Source organism: Tenrec ecaudatus, chromosome 4, assembly GCF_050624435.1.
Source record: "Tenrec ecaudatus isolate mTenEca1 chromosome 4, mTenEca1.hap1, whole genome shotgun sequence".
NCBI classification, from domain to species: Eukaryota; Metazoa; Chordata; class Mammalia; order Afrosoricida; family Tenrecidae; genus Tenrec; species Tenrec ecaudatus.
Window position 1 is genome coordinate 205,267,529 of NC_134533.1, and position 21,848 is coordinate 205,289,376.

The 21,848-nt window shown below is 56.9% G+C and overlaps 1 pseudogene; it reads left to right on the forward strand.

Moving 5' to 3' along the window:
- Positions 1 to 15,455: 15,455 nt before the first annotated feature.
- LOC142446187 (ER membrane protein complex subunit 8 pseudogene) lies at positions 15,456 to 17,572 on the forward strand (annotated as a pseudogene).
- The last annotated feature ends 4,276 nt before the right edge of the window (positions 17,573 to 21,848 follow it).

Sequence of the window (21,848 nt, forward strand, 5' to 3'; positions counted from 1 at the left end):
CGTTCCATGGCTGGTATCAGACCCGTTAGGCTCCCAGGGATGCAGGGCAGGGAGGAAGTCTGCCAGCAGGCAGAGGCAGGGTAGAGACTGGGACATCTCAGCTACGGGCATGGTGGGTGCAGGGAGACTGGGTACAGCCCACATACTAGGCACTGTCCTGAAGCCAGCCTCCCAAGGCTTCCCGCTACCTGGAAGACCATCATGGGGCCCCTGCCTGGCTGTGGGGCCTCAAGGCTCTGCTGCGATACCAACCGCCCATGTTCCTGGAGCCCACGCCACCCCTACCATATGTTGTTGTTGTTAGGTGCCCTGAAGTCGGCCCCGGGCCATGGCGACCCTGCCCACCTGAGAATGAGTCCTACCTGGTCCTGCGCCGTCCTCACGATGCCCCCTGTGCTGCCACCACGGGTCAGTCCACCCCCTTTGCTGCCCTCGACTTTATGAAGCATGAGGGAGCCGAGGCTCAGCCCGATCGCAAGGGAAGGGTGGAGCCAGAATCTCAATCCAGGCGATATGGCTGTGAGACTCCATCAGTTGTCCTTGGGTTGGTCTGACCCTGTGTTCTCCACAGGGTTTTCAACAGCAGGGACCTGTGACCTTGTGGAGGGAGACCACCACATCTTTCTCCCAAGGGGCCTCTCGATGGATTGGAACTGCCCACCTTTCAATTAGTGGTTGGACTCTTCGCCACTCAAGCCGCTCAGGAGCTCCTCTGAAACCCTTCCCCAACCCCCCTGCTCTCCAGTCATTTCCAACTCACAGTGATCCTAGAGGACCTGTCCGCAGAACTTCTCCTGCGGTTTCTGAGACTGTGGCTCAGCAGGTGGTGGTTTCGAACTGCTGACTTTGCTGTGAGCAGCCCACTGCACAGCCACTGTGCCACCAGTGTGCCTCTCCAACTGTGCTCACCCAGGAGAGCCCTCCAAGACCCTGCCCGCCATGACAGACACCAGTGTGGTCAATACCTGGCAGCCAGGGGCTGGCCAAGTATGACAGCCACACAGGCCACCGACAGGGCAGGGTGTGCTCTCCCTGGGTTTGCACTCTTAGGGAGGCTCAGCCAAAGTCTGCCACAACCTAGCTGTGGCAGCCAAGTAGCCCCGGGCACCTGCAGACAGCTAGCCAATGCTCGCAGGGTAAGAGCCACGGGAAGAGAGAGGGCCCAGTCCTGCGTCCACAGCTCTGTGCCCTGGACGACCCTGAGCATCTGTGTCCGGCTGGGTTGCCTGATGAAATAAAACCAGTGTCGCACACATGTACAAGAAAGAACTTTCTGTCCAGAGGTGGCTTCACCCATGCAAAAGGTGCAGCCCAGTCCAGCAGGATGCCAGCGGGAGTCCTCCTCGGACTCACCAAGCTGCAGATGGACAGTGGGGAGAGCTGAAGCGGGAAGCAGGGAGGTTACAGGCTGATGGGGGCCGAGCTGCGTGGATCCAAGATCGGGGGGAGCGTGGCAGGGCGCTGGCAGCTCCCAGGTTGGTTCCCAGGGTCAGAGGTCCCCATAGGGCCACCCCTGGAGGGACACAGAGCAACAGAGAAAGTTGCAGCAAACAGAAGTTCTCTCTGGCGCTCTTATAAAGAGGCCACGCCCCCAAGGAGGCATCATCAGACTGTGACCTGATTGACAGATTGGACTCTACCCCTGCCTCTCACACAGGTTCAAGTGGACCTAAACGCTAACTACCACGCCCCCTCTGTGCCCGGATCTGTGAGATGGGAGCATGCTCCTCCTGGCCCAGCCGCTGCCACCACCCAGGTGCTTATGGAGCTGAGACGAGATGATACGGGAGGACTGAGGAAGTACTCAGTGGATATCTTCATGGGATCCTGTCCACCCGAGAGGAAATAGGATGATCCAGCAGGGCCCTTCTGCTCTCTAGGAGAGAAAGAGCCGGGGGCAGCCCGGCCACAGGGGAGGAGCCTCCTGAGGGGCAGCCAACCTGCCCTCAGGGTGAGACTTGAAACCCAGATGTCACTGAGCCCACCCTCTCATGGGGACCCATGTGTTTGCAAGCAGGGCGCCCTCCATAGAGCTTGTGGGGCAGACTGTCAGGTTCCCCCTCCGAGGGGGCTCTGGGTGAGTCTGAACTGCTCTCCCTGCCAAGGGTCTTCAGTGAGGGTCTCCAGGCAGGCCGGAGGCAGGAGGGCACCCTGCGCCCACCCAGCTTCTCAGCCCTCCCAGCCACACCACCAGCCCCTGGGAGCCGCACCCTGATCTGCCCAGCACACAGTCGAGGAAGGACAACTTTCTCCAAATATGTTTATCCTGGCTCAGAGCAATAAATAGAACGCAGAGGGGGAGGGGAGGGGGAGGGACAGGCAGGCACATGATGTGCCCGGACCTGGGGAGTTCTGGAGGGGCACTCTGGGTGGCAGGGGGTGGGCATCTGCGGGGTGAACGCAAGCTGGTGCGCCGAGTGGACCAGTGTGGACGAGTGGATGAGGACGGCTGCGTCTGGCATATGTGACAATAGCGTGTGTGTATGCATTGCATCCAGGTGCGTGTGAGGGCCTGTGTGGTGGTAAGCTGTGGGTTCACGTGTGTCTGCGTGTATGCAACTGCAGTGTGAGCACGTCTGTGAGGAGGAGTACTCAGTGTGAGTGTGTCAGCAGGGCAGTGGGGCAGCTGCGTGTGTGTGGATGCCTGTGTGAGCTGGAGTAGACGTGTGTGTGACGGTGTGTACAAGCGTGTGGCCACAGTGTGAATGTACATGTGTGTGACACACAGGTTGACCACTGCGCTCTCCAGGACCGTCCTCCCACCGGGCCTGGGCCAGCTGCACGCGATTCATGTGTGGCCTTTTCTGGTGCTGTCGGCTAGAACTGCAGGGTGACTCAGGGGCTGAGAGGTGAGGAGCAGGTAGGCACCCAGTTACAGAGGCACTTTTGCCTCCGTGATTTTGTCTGTCTTTCCCACGAGCACATCCTGCAGCTGCGACTGTCTTTACAGTCACGAATGCTGTCAACCGTCCTGGTGTCTTAGCTGCAGTGTTGTGGTGATCAGTATCTGTATCTGTGAGCCCAGATCAATGCCTCTTCTGAGAATAAAGTAGCAATTGAAGGAAGAGAAGGGGGAAAACCGGCTGTGCCGGGTTGACTAGAGAAACAAATCCAGAGACCCTCGTATGTGTGTAAGAGAGTTTCATATCAAAGAACAACTTAATATTGAGAAAGCATCCTAGCCCCGTTAAGATCAAGTGCATAAGTCCAATATTATCCCTAGGTCTGATACCAATCTATAAATTCGTCTTCAGACTCATGCAACATATGCAATGACACTGAATGTAGGAAGATCACAGACCGGTGGGTGGAAAGTCTCATGGATCCAGTGCTCATGGAAGCATCTCAGCGCTGGCGTGGGTCTCTGTGTGGCTCCTCCAGCTCTCTGAGTGTGGCTTGAGCAGAGAGTGCAGCCCACCTCCAGGGAGGAAGAGAGGAAGTTCCCAGAATCCTCAGGAGAAGGCCACGCCCACAAGGAGGTCTCACCAGACTGTGGTCTGATTGACAGGCTAGACTCCACCCCTACATGTAGTTATCAAGCTGACATAACGGTATGCAGCCACCACAGAGGGAATGGGACCAAGCTTAATTTCTGGACATGAGGCTCCAGAGGTTGTGGATGACTATTACAATACCCAACAAACTCACTAACATCCATCTACACGGACTCGTGGTTGGTCTCCAAGGCTGCATCTGTCTACATGAGCAGATAGCCCAGTCTTTCTCCGGAGGAACTGCAGACCACGCGGGTCCCACCCCAAAATCCACTTCCCGGCCCCCAGGTGCATTAAGCCTCCAGTAACCTCTGCCTGCTGTCCAAGGACGTGAATAGGCTTGCTGTCAGACAGAGGGCACTCTAGAAACAATTATGGCAGATGTAGCTAGATTGCAATGGAACACCTGATCCTGTGATCCCCGGTTTGGACCACTTCAGGGGAGGTTTAGTTTTTAATATTTCCTGTTTTCGAAGACAATTTACCCACAGACACTGGAGTTTGAAGCTCAAATCATTTCCCTGTCCCAAACTAGCTTGATTCTGTTGTCTTGCTCTGCCCCCCAATAGCAGACACTGGAAAAGCCATCCTGAACCCCAAACAGGCCACCGGCTGGATTTGCCCTGTGAACTGGAGTTTCCAAAGTCCCGAGAAAAGGTGCGTTTTAGGCTGGGAAGGTATGGGGGTCTGGTAAAAAAAAAATTTCCTGCTTTCTTTGCTATTGAGATTTCCTTTGGTTTGGTTTTGTCATTGTTGTTGGGGATCTTTGCTTTCTTCTGCATGATGTTCTGTATGTGAAATCCAGGGTGGATAAATCTCTAGAGACAGCGCCTGGGTTATTCATTGTCTGATGGCACGGCAGGGGAGGTGGTGGGAAATGAGGGGCTAATAACCAGAAACTTCCGAAATCGATCATGGTGATGATTGTACAACGCTTCTTACTATGATGGAACCAGTAAATTGTATGGTGTGTGGATTATTTCCAACAAAACTAGTTGTTTGAATTGATAATAAAGAGCACTAGGCGATGGTACACACAACATTCCTTTAGTTCTTTAATGCTTCCTCCCCCTCTCCCCATCAGAACCCCAGCTCTGTCTTACAAATCCAGCTAAACCGAAGCATGGACACTGTACAGACAAAAGCTCTCGACACACGCAATTCAGGACCGATAAACCCCTCAGGAACAGTAATGGGAGTACTGATACCATGAGGGCAGGAGAAGATGCAGCGAGAAAGGGGGAACCAATCACAATGATTGACATGCAACATCCCCCCAGGATGATGAACAACAGAAATGTGGATGAAGGGCAACAACGGTCGGTGTAAGATATGAAAATACTAATTTAGAAATTATCAAGGGCGCATGAGGGTGGGAGGATGGGGGAGGGAGGGGGGACTTGAGTTGATACCAAGGGCTCAAGTAGAAAGAAAATGTTTTGAGAATGACAGTGGCAACAAATGTACAAATGTGCTTGACACAATGCATGTATGGATTGTTGTAAGAGCTGTAAGAGGCCCAATAAAATGATTTATTTGAAATAATGATAATAAAGAGCACTAGGGATTCTGATTGGTCTGGCATGGGAGGAGATCTGTGGAAGGGGTGGCATTGTGAGTTACTGCTCTGAGGGACACCACCCCCTGTGATACCCTTGCGTGGAAGCCTCAGGGGTCAGCTCGGGCCTGAAACTCTGGCCCAGCTCCCACAAACAGCAACAGCCACTGTGGTCGTTACATCATCTGGTGTCAATTTGGGACTTGAGAGGATGAAGAGTGAAGGAGTGCAGTCCAGTCTGTCAATTGCGTTATAGCCAATGAGGTCTCTGTGTGGGCGTGGCCTTCCCCTGAGGATTCTGGGAGCTCCTGTATTTCCTCCTTGGAGGTGGGAGACACTTCTCTCTGCTCACTCCCTGAGAGACGCTCTACTGACAAGACACATGGCGCTACACCCTGGGGGCTGGAGAAGCCACAGGGACCTACCCTGATGCAACCAGACCTCGGGAGCCAGAGAAACCACATAGAGTCCTCTGTCAGCACTGAGATGCTCACGACGCCACTGGATCCACAAGACCTCCAACCCACTGGCCTGTGATCCTCCTGCCCTCGGCATCATTGCACGCATTTCATGAGTCTGAAGAGGATTTTACAGATTGGTATCGGACACATGGGCTAATATTGGACTGATGGACTTGATCTGGACTGGGCTGGGACGTTTTCTCAATGTTCAACTGCTCTTGTATATAAACCTCTTTCCTACATACATGAGTGTCTCTCTGAATTTGTTCCTCTCGTCATTCCGGACTGACCCGGCCACTGTGTATGAATCACAGTGATCGCTGTTGTCAGTGAAGCACTCAGCATGTGCCCGGCATGCAGCAGGCACGGTCGCTGTGCTTCCCGGTGTTGGGTCCCCTCCGGGTGCCATAGGAAGTGGGCACTGATGGCACCTCCTTTGAGAGATGAGAAAAGGTGCCCCTGTGGACATTATTCAGGTGGTGTCACCAGAAGAGGCAGAACTGGCCTTCTCACCCAGCCTGTGTGACCCAGAGGCCCGTGGCCATGGGCACACTCCCAGCCCCTCCTGCCTACCCGACCTTCACAGCTCACAAAAGGCCCCCCCCCCCGCCCCCCGGCTTCTCTGGCCCTTATGCCCTCGCTGCCCTTGAAACTTTGACCAGCTCTGGCTCCTGGCCTCCTCCCATGCAGCCTCTGGTGCCAGCCTCTTCCTGCACAGACCGCAGATAACCCCACCTGCAGGGCTCCATACAGCCTCGCTGCGCTCACACCAGCCAGCCTGCACAGTCACTCTTGTTGCGTGCTGTTACGGCCACTCCCCCACCACAGTGGCCCCAAGGGCCCAGCTCCCAGGCCTGACATCTTAAGGAGCAGAGCCCCAGGTCTCTACTCCCGAGGGAGGAGCAGCTGGTGGGTCGGAACCACAGGCCCTAACTGCTGGGGCCCAGCCCCTGCGCTGCCCTGGTTCTTTGATGACAGCCCTGCAAGGTCAGACAGTTTGTCTCACTTTACAGCACAAGAGTGGAAACCAACAGGCTCAAGGTCACAGCTGCAGGGGAGGACAGGCAACCTGAGACCAGCACCCGATAGCCCCACCCCACCCCCCCAGCACCTGGGGGACCCGCCAAGGGGTCTTGGAGCTTAGCGTATGCTAAACCTGTTTCACCTCCTTTCAGGCCCCATCAGCCTTGAGCTGTACAGCTTCAAATGCCTTCCTCAGAGCAGCCCCAGCTGGTGGGGGCGTCCCAGGCCTGTGACACCTCACGTGGGGCTGCCGAGCACGGCCTCGCCTAGGGAGGAACTGTGGGTAAGTGACGACCGTTCAGAGCCTCGGTTTCCCCACTGGACAATGACGTCCACCATCGTCCACCCGGCCACCCTCATGCCGGCGCACATGGCGCGTGCTTAGCACAGACGGATGAAAGTCAGCTCAGGCCCTCACAGGCTAGTGATGCTTGGTGTCCAGAGAGCGGGAGGGGAGCGCTGCTTCCTGGGTCTCCAGGACTTCATTGCTCAGCCCCCTCCCCAGGTGACCCTCAGTGCCACATGGTTCTCCCTGTGGGCAATGGAGGGGCAGAGGGTCCAGCCCCCCAGCTCAGAAGCTCAGAGCAAGCTATGAAGGGGCAATAGTTGGTGTCCCGCCAGCTCTGCCCCCGGAGCTGCAGCTGAGGAAGCGGAGCTTGTGCTCAAGGGGAAGTCACTGCCACAGAGACATGCCGGGGAAATCACCAGCTAGCAGACTGTTCTGTTTGGAATACTTGGTGGTGGGTTTTCACAGGGCTGGCCCGTGGGAGCCTGCCCGCTTCCTCCGGCCCCGGCCCCGTGGGAGAGCTGCCTTCCTCACACCAGCTCCGTGCCAGTTTCTTGTGCCAGCGTCCCTGTCCTTTGTGAAAGCTGTCTAGGGACACAGTGAACGTAAGGAGCCTCATCAACTCATCCCCACTAAAGTATTCATGAGCTGATACCCGGGTCACCTCTCAGGAGCTGAAGCCACATGGAGTCCACAGAGCGGAGGCCATGTGTGGAAGCTTCACCTAAGGGGTGTCTTTTCCCCTTGCCCTCCAGTGTTCCTCCTGGTGGTGTAGAGGTTACATTCTGGGCTGCTAACCCCAAGGCCAGCAGTTCGAAACCACCAGCCCCTCCAAGGGATACGGACTGGGCTTTCTACTCCCATAAAGAGTTAGTCCCAGAGAACCCATCAGGGTGCAGTGTAGCACCAATGAAACATGCAACTTTCCTCTAGTTCTTTAATGCTTCCTCCTCCAACACTCTCATGACCCCAATTCTACCTTACTAATCCAGCTACACTAGAGCATGTACGCGGGTACAGATAAGAGCTTGATGAAACACAAGGAATCCAGGACAGATTAACCTCCTCAGGACCAACAATGAGAGTAGAGATATTAGGAGGGTAAGAAGGTGGGATAGAAAGGGGGAATTGATCACAATAATCGATATATAGTCCCCTCCCAGGGGGACAGACAACAGAAAAGTGGGTGAAGGGAGACAGCGGTCACTGTAAGACATGACGAAATGTTTTGTAAATTACCAAGGGTTTATGAGGGAGGAAGGGGAGGGGAGGTGGGGATTGAGCTGATACCAAGGGCTCAAGTAGAAAGAAAATGTTTTGAGAATGATGATGGCAACATACGTACAAGTGTGCTTGACACGATGATTGGATGTATGGATTGTGATAAGAGCTGTACAAGTCCCCAATAAAATTATTTAAAAAAAACAAGTGAGTCTCAGACCCCCAGGAGCAGTTCCACCCCGCCCATAAGGTCCTGAGGCTGTCAGCCCTTACGGAAGCAGACTGCTGCGTCTGTCTCCTGCAGAGCAGCTACAGATTCGAACTGCCAACCTTCTGGTTAGCAGGCTGTCATTGTAACCACTGAGGTTTCCGGGCTTGCACAAAGGGTGAGAAATTCTTCAAAGCCGACAGGCTCAGGCTGGGCCCCTTCCCCGCTGTGGACCACACTCAGGGACCAGTCGGCAGGGGGTTCTGAAGACACTGCTGTTTGAAAGACCAGAGAGGGAGGACTCTGGCCCGGACACCTCTATCCCTCGCCTCTGGTTGTGGTTCTGGTCCTCTGGGGCCTTCTGATGCTTCCTTTCTCTGACTGACGTGTGGATGGGCTGGTCTGGCTGGCTGTGGGGGGCCGGAAGAAGACACTGAGGGTGTGGGCTCCTCTAGCCTGCAAGTCCAGGTTTCAGTTCCCCAGAAGATGTTTTTAGGAGCCGACGGACCTCACCACCCCAGCCCTCCTGCTGGCGGTGGTTCCATCCCTGCTGGAGGCTGCACACTCTGGGCCCAATCTCCATGCGTAGGTCAGAGAGTCCATCGCCCAGGCCCCCGGGCTGTAGACCCCGGGATATCAGGAGGCGTTCCAGTTGTTGCGGGGGTGGGGGTCCACCTTCTTTCTGCCTGGGCAGACGGACATGGTAGGAGACGCCCCCTGGTCCAATCAGGGTCCACTTGAGCTTCTCCCAGGTCCCATCCTACCCCACCCTCACCTCCTTCCTACTGCCAGGGGATTCTCCTTTCTTCCTGTCCAGACCAGAGCAGTGGAGGGGTGGGCTTCCCAAAGATGTCTAGGAAGAGTCCAAGAGAGGCCTCGCTGGAGGGAGATCCTTCCGGGCGGTGCCTGTGGGGCTTTGAACTCAGCTTCCTGAGTAGCTCACGGCCACTCAGTCCTCTTCCCACACCCTCACGCACCTAGCTGCACAGCGTTGACCGGCTGTCTTAAACCCTGCGGGCAGCGTTTAATCCGACAAGGAGGGATTCTGAGCTTCCTGTCACTCAGCTGTCACAGGCCCGGCGCTGTGTGGTCTCAGTCAGCTGTGAGAGCTCCGTGCTCCCATGAAGCCCATCTTTTGGAGGAGAAAACGGGATGAGAGTAGTCCCTCGGCTCGACCACGATGGCCACACAGCCAGGGAGCGCCGAGGCCAGTGTCCATCTCTGCTTCTGCCCCGCCCCTACCCAGCCTAGGTCTCTATGGCAGCATTCCTCTCTGCCCTGGGGACACTGGGAGGGGAGGGCAGTAGCTTCAGACCTGGGGCGGTAGGGGGGAGCTGGGGTCCCAGATGGCCTGGCCTCTTGGATTGCAGACCTTCTCTTGGCCAAGTTAGATGCTTGGCACCCACATACTAGGACTGACTGCTCCCAGGGGTGAGCTGTGGGACACACAGCTTACCTGCCAGGAGCCCGGACAGAGGTAGGAAAGCAAACACCATACATTGTCAGGAAGTAGTGTAAATGTTTCACAGCCTGGACAGTGAATAATGCAGTGCCCTACACTTGCCTGGCCCAGTTTGTCTGCTCTACATTCAGTTGTCAGAGGAGCCTGCCGGGCACCTGTCCCGCCTTCTTGTCACCTGAACTCTGTGACCGGTGTGGGCACTCTGGCCCGCACCCTCCCACCACCTTGCTGCCCAGCCGTGCCCTCGACCTGGACGCCTGGCCTGTGCTGTGACTGTGGTCACTCGGCCCCACCTCACGGTGGCCTCCTGTCTGATGCCACCTGCTCCCTGCCCCCAGGAGTCACCAACTCGCCAACCCCAACGGCTGGCAGCCCCTGCGTGTCCGAGGAGGTCGGCAGTTGAAAGCCACCAGCTGTGCCCCTGAGAAAGAGGGCGCTTTCTAGGCCCCTAAAGGACAGCCTTGGGGAGCCCTGGGGCCAGTCCTGCTCGGTCCCAGAGAGCCCTGGTGCATCAGAATGGACTCCTGGACAGTGAGCTCCTGAGTGGCCACCTGGCAAACCCATCCTTCCTCTTCAAAAGTCACCTCCTCCAGGAAGCCTTCTTGGACTTCCTGGGTAGGGCCAGGGGCTCCTCTGCCCCCACGGCCCCGAGCTCCCCCCACCGTGGCTCTGCTCGGTCTGGGAGGTCATCTCCTGTGGGCGGAGGGGTCTGCACTCCCTCAGACAGTCAGCTCCGAGGGAGCACTGTCTCCCCAGAGCTGAGTCACAGCCTGGGGGGTCATGGTGACGTGCCCACAGTGCTCCAGGACCGATGAGCTGATCTTGCTCAATCCTTCAAAGAAACCCTCAAGACAAGTGTGCATGCTTTACTGGTAAGAACACTCATTCCCGTTTCATCCAGGAGGCAGCTGAGGTCCCAAGGGCAACTCGGCCTAAGCGCACTTTCTCAATGCCCAGCTGAGAGCACAACTCTTCCCCGGGACCAACAGCTGCTGGCCAGGGACCCTCTGTCGCTGCTCAGGTAGGCCCTACTCTCTCTCTCTCTCTCTCTCTCTCTCCCCCTCCCATCCCCCCTCCCCCACCAGCTCTGGCACCTAGTGGGTGCTAATCCAGTTGTCAGTGTCCTGGGCCCAGATAGGGTGCTCACTGAGTGCCTTGGAGCAAGCAGGCTGGACAAGGGGGACCCGTGATCCCCAGGGCCAATCTGAAAGCCCTTGTGTCTGGAGAGGGTCTCCGGCCACAGGTCACAGCTGGAGCCAGCTGTCCAGGGTATGCTGCTGCTGCAGCCCTAGCACCTTCCACCCAAAGGCATCTGGGCCCAGTGGGGCTGCGTCCCTAACCAGGCCACCGCAGCCGGCGGCGGGAACCTGAGATGAGAAGACAAACGATCCTGTCTGCCTGCTTGCCGTCCTGTGTTGGGCCGAGCACAAGGACAGAGAAATGGGGGCAGCAGCAGTGCGAGGGGGGACAGGCCAAGGACAGTCGTGCATAGGAAGCTCTGTTCTGCTCTGGCGTCCATCCTGAGCAGAGAGCAGGCTGCAGCAGGGTGGGCGGAGGGCTCTCTGCTCTGAGTCACCTTTAGCTGGCTGCTGACGGCTCCCTGGTGCTGGGTGAAGGATGCTGAGAGGCACCCTTCCAGACTTCAGCAAGAAGTGCTGCGGCCAACTAGGAAAACCTGCCCCAAGCACAGAGGCCCGGCACAGGGGCCCCCACCTGCTAGGGGCTTGCCGTTTCCTCCTCCTACCTCCGAGGCACTTGGGACAGAACAGGGATGCCTTGATGGCCTCTGAGTTCTTGTCCCACACCGCGGTCAGAGCAGAAGACATCTGGACCTAAGCAGTGGAGATGGGAAGGCCCCTGGGGACATCATGGCTACTTGCTGGGCTGCTCAACCCTAGATCAGCAGTTCAAACCCACTGGCTGTTCCTTGGGAGAAAGATGAGGCTTTCTGCTCCCCTAAAGATATGTGGCCACGGTTAACCCCTAGGAGCAGTTGAGTTCTGCCCTGTAGGGTTGGCATGGGTCGAAGCCAACTCCAGGGCAGTGAATCTGGCTGGTCCGTGAGGAGGAATCACACAGGGCCCTTTACCATAACCACAGGAGCCAGACAGGGAATGGGGAAGACGGAGAGGAGAAAGAGTGGCTGAAAGCAAGTGAGAAGTAGGTATTGGATGCCCATAAGGACTTCTTGGCAGCCTGGACTGAGACGCTGAGCCAGGGACAAAGATAGTCCCAGCACTGCCCTCGCTAGTCAGCAGGGACCAGGAGGTTTGCCAGGCAAATTCCAGAGAGAAAATTTGTCTGGGTTCAGGAAGGGCAGTATGGGCTGGTGGGCCAGGACGCTGGGGCGAGCCTCCGAAGCTTGACCATCTCAGCCATCTCCATCGAGCCCGGGACAGTGCGAGGACACAGGGTGCTGGGCAGAGCTTCCCAGAGCAGGGTGAGGACAGGCAGGAGCTTCGCTCTGGGCTCTGAAGATGGGGGTGGTCCCAGGGCAGCTGCAGAGCCCCAAGTGTTGACTGTGAGGCATTCAGGCTGTGTGTGGCTCCCCCGGCTTCCCCTTGGGCCCCCTGAGATTGCACCGGCAGGCAGGCTTTAAACAGCCTGTCAGAATTCGGGATGTACTTCTCCTTCCCTCGCCTGCCCCGGGACCTCCTTGCCAGGCCCTTGGCCACCACAACCCGGCTACTGACCATTTCCATTGTGCTCTGGTGGCTTGGGGACAATCCCCCGAATGGTTGTCCATCAGGCCTGGGACTCAACAGTCCAGGAGTGGGACCCACTTGGGATACATCAGCCACATGACCACGAGCAGGCCTTCCGCCCATCCCACCTCTCAGCCTCCCAGACCGAAACAGCGATTCCTGGGGGCCCGACTGGATCATGCCCAACTGTTAGCCTCAAGGTTGGTGGTTCGAACTCACCCAGCAGCACCATGGAATAAAGGCCTGGTGGTCTGCTTCTGCAGAGATCAGTCTCAGTCCTCCTGAGGGAGGAGCTCAACTCTGCTCGGTGACCCCTAGTCTCTGTGACTGGGACGGACCCAGAGACCTGGAGTTGAACCATTTCTGTGGGTTCTTGAGGCTCTGAGACTCTGCGAGCAGAAAGCCCCATCTGTCTCCCACGGAGCAGCTCGTGGTTTCAAACTGTGGACCTGGAGGTTCGCAGCCCAGTGCATGACCCATGATGCCGCCGCAGGGTCGGACTGACTTGAGGGCAGGAGTTGGGTTTGGAGTGGTGGCACCCATCGCAGGGGCTTCCAGCTGTGAGCTAACCAAGGCTGTGAGGGGGCTCCAGGTCTGGCGGGCAGGTGTGCAGCAGGTGGGGTCTCGGCTAATGGCTCTAACTGTGAGTCTCATCTGAAGCCAAGGGGCGCGTCCAGACTCCGCAGGATCCCAGGGGACCCCTTCCAACACGGTAGGCTGCTGTCCAGGGCGCTGGGGCTGGGACTTCGACTGCTCTTGCTGAGAAAGAGAGGCAGGGAAGGAAGTCCCTGTGCTCCTGGGACGGCCTAGCGCTGAGCTACGGGCAGAAACATCCATCCTGGGTCACCTCCAATTACTTTCCTGCAGAGCTCTGGGACACTGGGTGGAGACGGCCATTTCCAGGTTTTACTTTTACTTCCAGACAGTGCCCTAGGGCTGGCCCTCACAGGCTGGCCAGGCATGGGTAAAGGCCGAGTTCGTAGGGGTCAGTGGTTCTAGCGGCTCAGGAGACCCAACCTCTGAATGCAGAGCACAGAGTTCTGGATCCCATGGTCTCCAGACCCTCTTCTGCCCCGGCCCTGGGGACAGAGGCGGCCTGGGGAGCTGTGGCCGCAGACCATACTGTCCTTGTCCTTCCGTGTCCTCCTCCTCCCCACCCTCAGACACCCTGACCTCGGTCTCACAACTTCCATCAGGGTCTCGGTGAGAGTGCGCCTCAAGGGCGTGCCCGTCCTGAGGCCTCAGTGCATGCCCCTCGCCCCGCCTGCCAGGGTCAGACCTCTCCCCCACCCCTGCCGGCACACCTGCAGGCACAGGGTCCCACTGGCATCTTCTGTACATGGGCGCCTGGGCACACACCCATGTCAATAGCCACCTGGTGACACTCAAGGCAGCGAGAGGTGGGAACTGGGCATCAGGCTGGCAACAGGAAGAGGTCCCCACGCCTGGTGACCATGTGTGTGGGTGGACCCATGAATTCTCGGGGACCAGTCCTGCTAGCCTGACTCCCTGGCAGAGCTGAGATGTCTCCTGAGCCCCAGAAGGACAGCCAGGGCAGAACTCCCTGATACCTCTGGGTGCAGAGCTCAAACCCCCAACCTCACGCACCCCAGCGGGACTCCCAAGGAGCCTGCATGTGGAGGCACAGGGTGTAGGGGAAGCACCTGCTGCCTTTCTCTCTGGGATACGGGACACCATCCTGGGGGAGACGGTTGCCCCGGTGCTCACAGGTCGAGGTCACTGGTGTGGGGGTGCTGGTTGTGATCAGGAGAGAGTGAAAGTGTGTGGGATGTGAGGCTCGGCCCTACAGGCCCCAAAGTTACTCACAGAGGTTCCACCCTCTCAGTGGAGCCCAGAGGCTTGGACACACCCAGAGTGGACAGTGAAGGGGAGGGCCAGCCAGGCACTCCCGCTCGTTCAAGAGCCTGCTGGCCCCAATCCCAGCGGCCCATCTCTAAGGGCTGAGCTGGCTCAAAGGTCGGGAGGGCAAGGATGTGCCCTCTCCTGTGGGCAGGCTGCCATCAACCTTGGGTCAGGATGGCTGGGCACGTGACTAGGTGGGGCATCCTGTGCTCCCAAGCTCCACCCCTGCATGGCCTGAATCACCACCAGCACAGAGCTGGTCATGCTGGTCTCTGCCCTTTTCCCCTGAGACACCGGAATCCTGGTCAAGAGAGGATCAAGGTCTTACACTCCCAGTGATCTTCCCTCCGATGGTCTCCCCTCTTGTTTCTGCATGACACCCCCCCTCACACACCACCACCAAATCACAAGGCTACATTTTCCACTTTCTCTCCCAACACAGAGCTGAGCTGGGGGCCATCAGGAGCGTAGCCGGGAGCACCACCAGCATTAGCCAGGCCTCTGTGGAGCCCACCCTTCAGACCTACAGGCTTGCCTCGATTGTAGCATCAGTCGTGGACATGAACAAGTTACTGACTTCCTTCTTCCCTGAGTGCTCTGCGTTCCCATCAGGGTGCATTAAGACACCCCTCTCTCCTCCCCAGGGACCCCTTCAGTGTGCGGGGCACTGCTCATAGGGCCAGCACCAAACTCACAGCCATTGAGCCAATGCCAACCTAAAGGGACCCAGTCGGACAGGGTAGAGCTGCTCCCACAAGTATCCGAGCCGGTACAGGAAGGAGCCCTGGTGCTGGAGTGGTTGGTTATGACCTGGGCTAACATCCACATGGTTGGCGGTTCGAAACCCCCACCAGCTCCTTGGGAGAAAGACTGGGCTTTCCACTCCCTGCAAACCCTCAGGGGGTCACTGTGAGTCACTGACTCAATGGCAGTGAGTGTGGGGATTGTTCTTGGTGCTTCTGTATGGGAGTAGAAAGCGGGTGCTTACCAAGTGCTGACAGCTCTGGTAACACACTCCAGCCACGCCACCTCATTCCCAAAGGGAGGCTTGGGAGGCAATGGTCTGGGGTGGGGGGGGGTCCTTTAGCCAGGGTTGCAGCCTTCAGCAGGGACAACTCTTTATAATAAGGAAAGCCAAAACTTTCACAACCGGACACAAGGTGGTCTCAGTCTCATGAGAGGAGAGACTGGAGCTGTCAAGGACTCCGTTGGATCTGCAGTCAGTGCTCAGGGAAGCAGCCATCAAGAAGGGGGCCAGACATTTCTCCTTGCTTTCCCGGGCAGCAGGCCACTCTCCTCGGAGACCAAGCTGCAGCGGGGCTCCTGGGGAGGGGGGCACTGCTCCTCACCCTGCTGCTCTGCTGAGGCACCTGCCGTGGGTCCAGACCACGCGGGGCTGCCCAGGCTCAGCGTGCCCTGCGTGAAGCTGACCTCCCAGGCTCACTATGAGATGGTGCTGCATGGTGCCCAGTACACCCACTGTGCCGTCAACAGGCTGCTGGGGACTGAGAAGCAAAAGCCGTACCAGGAGCACCTGCCCCTAGGTGGCCTGGGTGCTCACTACACCCTCTATGGGGACGGTGTCCCCCTCTCCCACAGCACCTTGACCCTCGCCCCGTGCTGGTGGGGGGGGGGAGGGGGCGACTCACGCTGACTGATTCCTGGTGCAAAGACAACAGCAGGTCCGTAACTGTCGGTTATCTTCAGGCCAATGAGCACCGGGTGAAGGATGCCAGTCCCAACCAGCTTGCTGCCAGGACTGCCCAGGGCCCAGGGCCCCCCTGCAGGAGTGCCACGAGAGCAGACAGCGAAGCAGAGACCCTCACAACGGCTCCTGTGGAGACTGGCCTGAAGCCGGGGGATCCCGGCTTTGCTGCTGAACACTGCTCCTGTGGGGCCCTCGTGGACATCGGACATTGACAGCCACTTGGACGGCATCTGGAATGCCTGGATGAACCCTGAGGTCAACAAAACCGTCCTCCACCTGCATTAGGGACGGTCTCAGGCTGGGCATGGGTGTGTCCTCTCAAGAAGAGAGTAGATTTTAAATGTCAATAGCATATCCTTTGGGCCGAGAAGTATCCAGAAGTGGCCTGGCCCCAGAAAGAGGGGAGGGTGTCTACACCGCTGCCTGTTCACTGCAGTCCCTCAGGGGGCAGGGCACGGGTCCCTTTCCAGCCCCCTGGAGCCCCTCTAGCAGCCTGTTGCTAGAATCTTGTGAATCAAAGCTATTTGTCTGAGACGTGCCTATTAAACCATTTTAACTTAAAAAAGGAGAAGAAATCAAACGACGCATTACATTGGGCAGAGCTTTCACACAAGCCCTCTTTAAAATATTGAGGACTAAGCTGCACCTGGCCCAACCCAGGTTTAATCACTCAATTTGCATATGGAAGTTGAACAAAGCCCCAAGGAGAATCTGTGTTTGAATCGGGTAGGCGATGAACGCTGACATCTCCTTGGGCTGCCAAAGGGATGACCACATCCCGCTCGAAAGGAGAACAGCCAAAATGCTCTTTAGAACCGAGGACGGAGAGCCTCTGTCTCACGTCCCTTGGCATGTTCTGTCAGGAAAGACTGGTGCCTGGAGAGGAGCGCCATGCCCAGTGGAGGGGCAGCAATGGCAAAAGAGGAAGCCCCTCCGAGCGAGGCAGGTTGGCACAGTGGTGAAAACAGTGGGCTCTGACACCAGAACACACGTGAGGATGGCACAGTGTTCTGTGCCGAGCTACGAGGGAAGGAGCAAATCATCGGGGTTGCTGTCACCTGCAATCCCACCAAGGACCGTCACTCATCCACTTCCTCCCTGCTTCCTGGGTGTGGCGGGGACATCGCCTGCAGTCAATTTGAGACTTATGAGTGGGGGTTAGCCTGCCCATCGGCGCTGCTTGATGACCTCATTTGGAGGTGCCATGGAGATAATAGCTCACTGGAGGTGGGACACACACTCACTTCCTGCCAAGAGATTCCCTTGGACAAGACACATGGAGCTACTACGCTAGAGCCCCGAAGCTGGAGGAGCCACACGGAAACCCACACCAGTGCTGAGATGCTTCCACTGCCACTGGATCCACAAGACTTTCCACCCACAGGCCTGTGATCTTCCTGCATTCGGTGTCGTTGTAAATGTTGCATGAGTCTGAAGAGGAATTCATAGATTGGTATTGGACATATGGGCTCATATTGGACTTAGAGGCTTGATCTGGACTGGGCAGGGATGTGTTCTCAATGTTCAATTGCTCTTGTATATAAAGCTCTTTCTTATACACATAAGCATGTCTATGGATTTGTTTCTCTGGCCTACTCAGACTGACACATTGTTTCTTTCCCAGCCCTTTGAATGCTGCCCTCAAGTACATGCGGCCTCTGCTCTTCAGTGGTGGTCCCTCCAGCGCACAGCGCATGTGAGCTCAATCCCAGACAGGTAGGGTCAAGGCCAGCATCTCAGGGCCTACCTGTCTCTTCCCGACCAGGGAGCCTGATGATCCATATTCCTCTTCCACTCTATCTGGAACCTTTCCCTGTGGTCCTCTGCAGAGCAGAGGCAGTGTGGCCACATGTGGTCCGTTGCTTCTGGTCTCAGAGCTGTGGAGGCTGCAGCCTGCATGGCCCATCAGACTAATTATCTCCTGATGTTTTCCCATCGGTACTTCCCCGTTTCTGTGGGTGGAGAAAGACCACAGCTGCACCTTAGAGGTTTTCCCAGGAGCAAACCCATGGAGGACAGGGAGCATTGTCTTTGTGAACCACATGGAGCCAAATGACCTTAACGCCCCTCCCACCTGAGACTGATCCCCCACTGCAAGGCCAGCAGCTGGAAATCCCCAGACCTACCCATGGGAGAAAGATATGAACCCCCATGGGCAGTTTCACACAGTCCTGCAGAGCGGCTATGAGTTGGCACGGACTCGATGAGTCCATGAGCTTGGTCGTGAGTTTTGGGGCATCCCCGTGATGCTGCTCCTTCACCACAGTCAGGGACATGTTTATTGTTGGCTCGCCACGAGCACTCCTCTTAGAGATGGGGGTCGAGCCCAGAGAGGGAACGTGATCTTCCCAAGTTCACACACTTCAGTGGCTGAGCTTGCCGAAAACTGGCCAGCCTCCTTTATAACCCCAGCTGCCCTGACTGCAGGCCAGAGCCTCCTGACCACAGCTGTTGATCTCGGCAAAATGCAGATCCTGAATCCGTGTCTCAGGGCTAGAAATGCAAATTCTCAGCAGAATTCTCAAACCAGAGCGAAACCAGCTCGAAGCCTTGCCTTTAAAACATTGGCCTTCTTCATCTTTGCTGAGCGCATGTTCTGACCTTCCCCTTTCACAAGAGGGGCCGGGCAGCACAACAGACACCGTCCTTCCTCGGGGGAAGGGGCAGGAGACCCTGCAGACGGCAGAGCCCAAGACACGTGGACAAGTCCTGGGCTCTGTCGTCAGTCTGCTCCCGCTCCACGTGTGACCATTGGCAGGGCCTCACGGAACCTCACTCTCATTGGTGGGATGGGACCAGAGTACCAGCTTCACCCCAAGCATATGCCTTTAGCTGACTCACAGGATCCCTACAACAGTCATGCAAAGAATAGAGCAAACCCCATTGGCCGAGGTTGTAGTTCACCAGGCCGCACCTCAGGAAAAGGCCAGGCAATCCACTTGTGAAAATCCAGCCATGAAAACCTTGTGGGTTGGCAATGGGGAGACATGACTGTGGGGCAGGAGGAAAGAAAACAGCAAAAGAAGAAAAGAGCAAGCAGGTAAAAGTTTTATATATGGGTATAAATATGGATATATATACGCATTTATATATATAAATGCAACAAGGAAGCAGATGGACTTTGGGCCTCCCCAAGAATGGTTTGTTCTAATAATGTGGCATTGTGTGACACCTTCCCAACTCAACCGCTGAAGACAGACGGGTGCATAAGCAAATGTAGTGAAGAAAGCTGATGGTGCCCGGCTATCAAAAGAAATAGCGTCTGGGATCTTACAGGCTTGTAGTTAAACAAGCAGATATCTAGCAGGAAAGCAACAGAGCCCACATGGAAGAAGCACACCATCCTGTGTGATCATGAGGTGTTGATGGGGACGGGTATCAGAAATTCAAAAATAAGCAATCAAATTGACGTGAAGAAGCATAAGCAAAGTGGAGACCAAAAAGCAACCTGTAAGGTAGCAGGACAGTCCATCACAGCAGGGTACATGAAAGAGAGGATATATCCAGGGTGCAGAGTAGCACTGATGAAACACAATTATCCTCTAGTTCTTTAATATTTCCTTCCCTTACTATTCTGGTCCTAGTTTTCCCTCATTAATCTGGTTAGACCTGTACGTGTTCATATGTGTAATTAAGATCATTCAATACATGAAATTCAAGACAGATAAACCCTTCAGGAATCATCACTGGAGTAACGATTCCCAGGGGGAACGGGAAGAAAGTGGGGAAGGGGGACTGATAGCAAAGAGGACTGCGTTACCCCACTCGAGGAGAGCAAATAACAGAGAATATTAAGGGTTCCTGGGGGGAGGGGACAAAGGGGAGGTGATATCAAAGAGTTCAAGAAGAAAGAAAATGCTTTTAAAATGTTGGTGGCAGCCCTGGCACGGTAATATTTGGTCGGGTTGAACAATGGCACTGTGAGCGGACTGGCACCGCAGCAACAGTCATTGGTGGCTCATGGTGGTACCCAGGAAGGGTCTAGCCACGGAGCAAGGAGAGTGGTCTCCGCCTGCCCGTGCTCCCGCAGAACGTCGTGGGAACCAGGGAGGGGCAGGAAGGCAGCAGTTCTGCCCTCCCGCTTCCCGGGTACCTCACGTGGTCAGTCCCCCTGACCTTTGTGAGCTGGCCTCTCGTCCTCCTCCCTCCCATCTCAGGGGCTCAGGGACCTGCCCGAGGTCAAACAGCCCAGAAGGTCTAAGCTCAGAGGCCTTGGCAGCTTGTCCCACTCTCACCCTCGTGACCAATAGCTTCCCGACCACTCTGAAGCTGGACCTTTCCCCCCTGGAAGCCTGGCCACTGTGGCCTCACTCAGGTCACCTTGGGCCGGAGCCTCCCTGTCCTCCCTGTCCATCAGGCTGCTTCAGACAGTAGATGAGAAGCTATTTTTAACTGCTCGGCCAGGCCCTGGTGGGGTCCCACACTCCCTGGGCGGAAGCCATGCCACCCTCCTGATAGTGGGGTCTTTCCTATCTCCCTGCCACCCTTGTGCAGCTGGGAGGGAGGGGCAGGAGCTGCCAGTGGAGCCAGGAGAGCCTCCAGCCTCTAGGAGCAGTCCAGGCATCTCCCCAGGCTCACCCCTGTGCATGCCATCCATGCGGGTCATGTAACCTTGGTCTCCCCACACCCATACCCATGCCCACCCTCTCAGGCTCTCCAGCCCAGTATGAGCATCAGAGCTTAGTCATTCACCCTGTGCCATCAGACAGGACCCAGGAGGCCAGACTTCCCCCTCAGCCACTCGGAGCAGGGCTCAGCTAGGGGACCTAGATCCACAGTGAAGGCTGATGGTCCAAGAACCGAGGACTGGAGGCCCTGAGAGAGGCGATGTGGGGAACAGTGCCAAGTCCCACATGAGGCCTTCAGACAGGTGGGGCAAGCTGGCGGCAAGGGAACTGGGAGGAGGGGAACCGAGCCTCCTCGGCTGCCCCTTGTTCACCATTCCTTCTGGTCATCTAGCCCTGTCTTCCCTCCCTCAGACTCAGGGGCTGGGTGGGTGCTAGGCCAGGATGGAAAAAGTAGAGAGCTGGTGGTGCCACCCGCAAGCCCTGGGCTGAGCTGCTCCAGGGGGAAGGGAGCGCCCCGTCGGACCAAGTCCGGAGTCCCATGTTTGCAGCAGGCTTCCTAGAGGAGGCAGTGCCCAAGCTAAGACCCAGCTGGACGGAAGAAGTTAGCAAGCAGAGGATCCAAATAGGGCAAGTGTGTGCCTGGGCACAAGCAGAGTGCATGCACAGTGTGGTCTGGAGGGAGTGGAAATATGAACCTCTCATTGGAGCTCAAAAGGAGGCTGGCACAAAAAGGGGCGGGGGTTCGAGCCCACCGGGCCCCTGGCCACAGCAGGACATTGTCCTTGTCCTGGGAGACAGGTAGCAGGCTGCTGCGCTGCCCCATTATGTCTCAGGAGGACTGCTGGGCTCTGCGGTGAGCAGGGGCAGGGGGACGTCCAGGGAAGAGGAGGCTGCCCAGGCCAGTGACACAGTTCGTCCAGCCGAGGGGGTGTCAGTGGGAAGAAATGGGCAAGCCAAGCGGCCTAAAGGGGGCAACTGACACACCAAGCGCCAAAGGCCCGTGTGGGCTTTTCACGGTGGGGCAGTGTGCGGGTTGGGGTGGGTAAAGGGAAGGCGCAGAAGCCTGTCCAACACCGGCCGAAGCACGGAGTGCCTGGAACGCTTGCTCCTTTTCTTCCCTTTCCCTGGAAGCTTGGCCTCTGTGCGCGGCACACCCACAAGCCTCCTCCCACCCAAATCTGTGGTCTGCAGACTTTGGAAACCCTGGGGACACTCTGGGCCTCCTTTGGGTGCACGACTGGATCCCAGTGTCCTCCGTTAGCAATGCTGGGGTAAGGGAGGGCCCACCTGG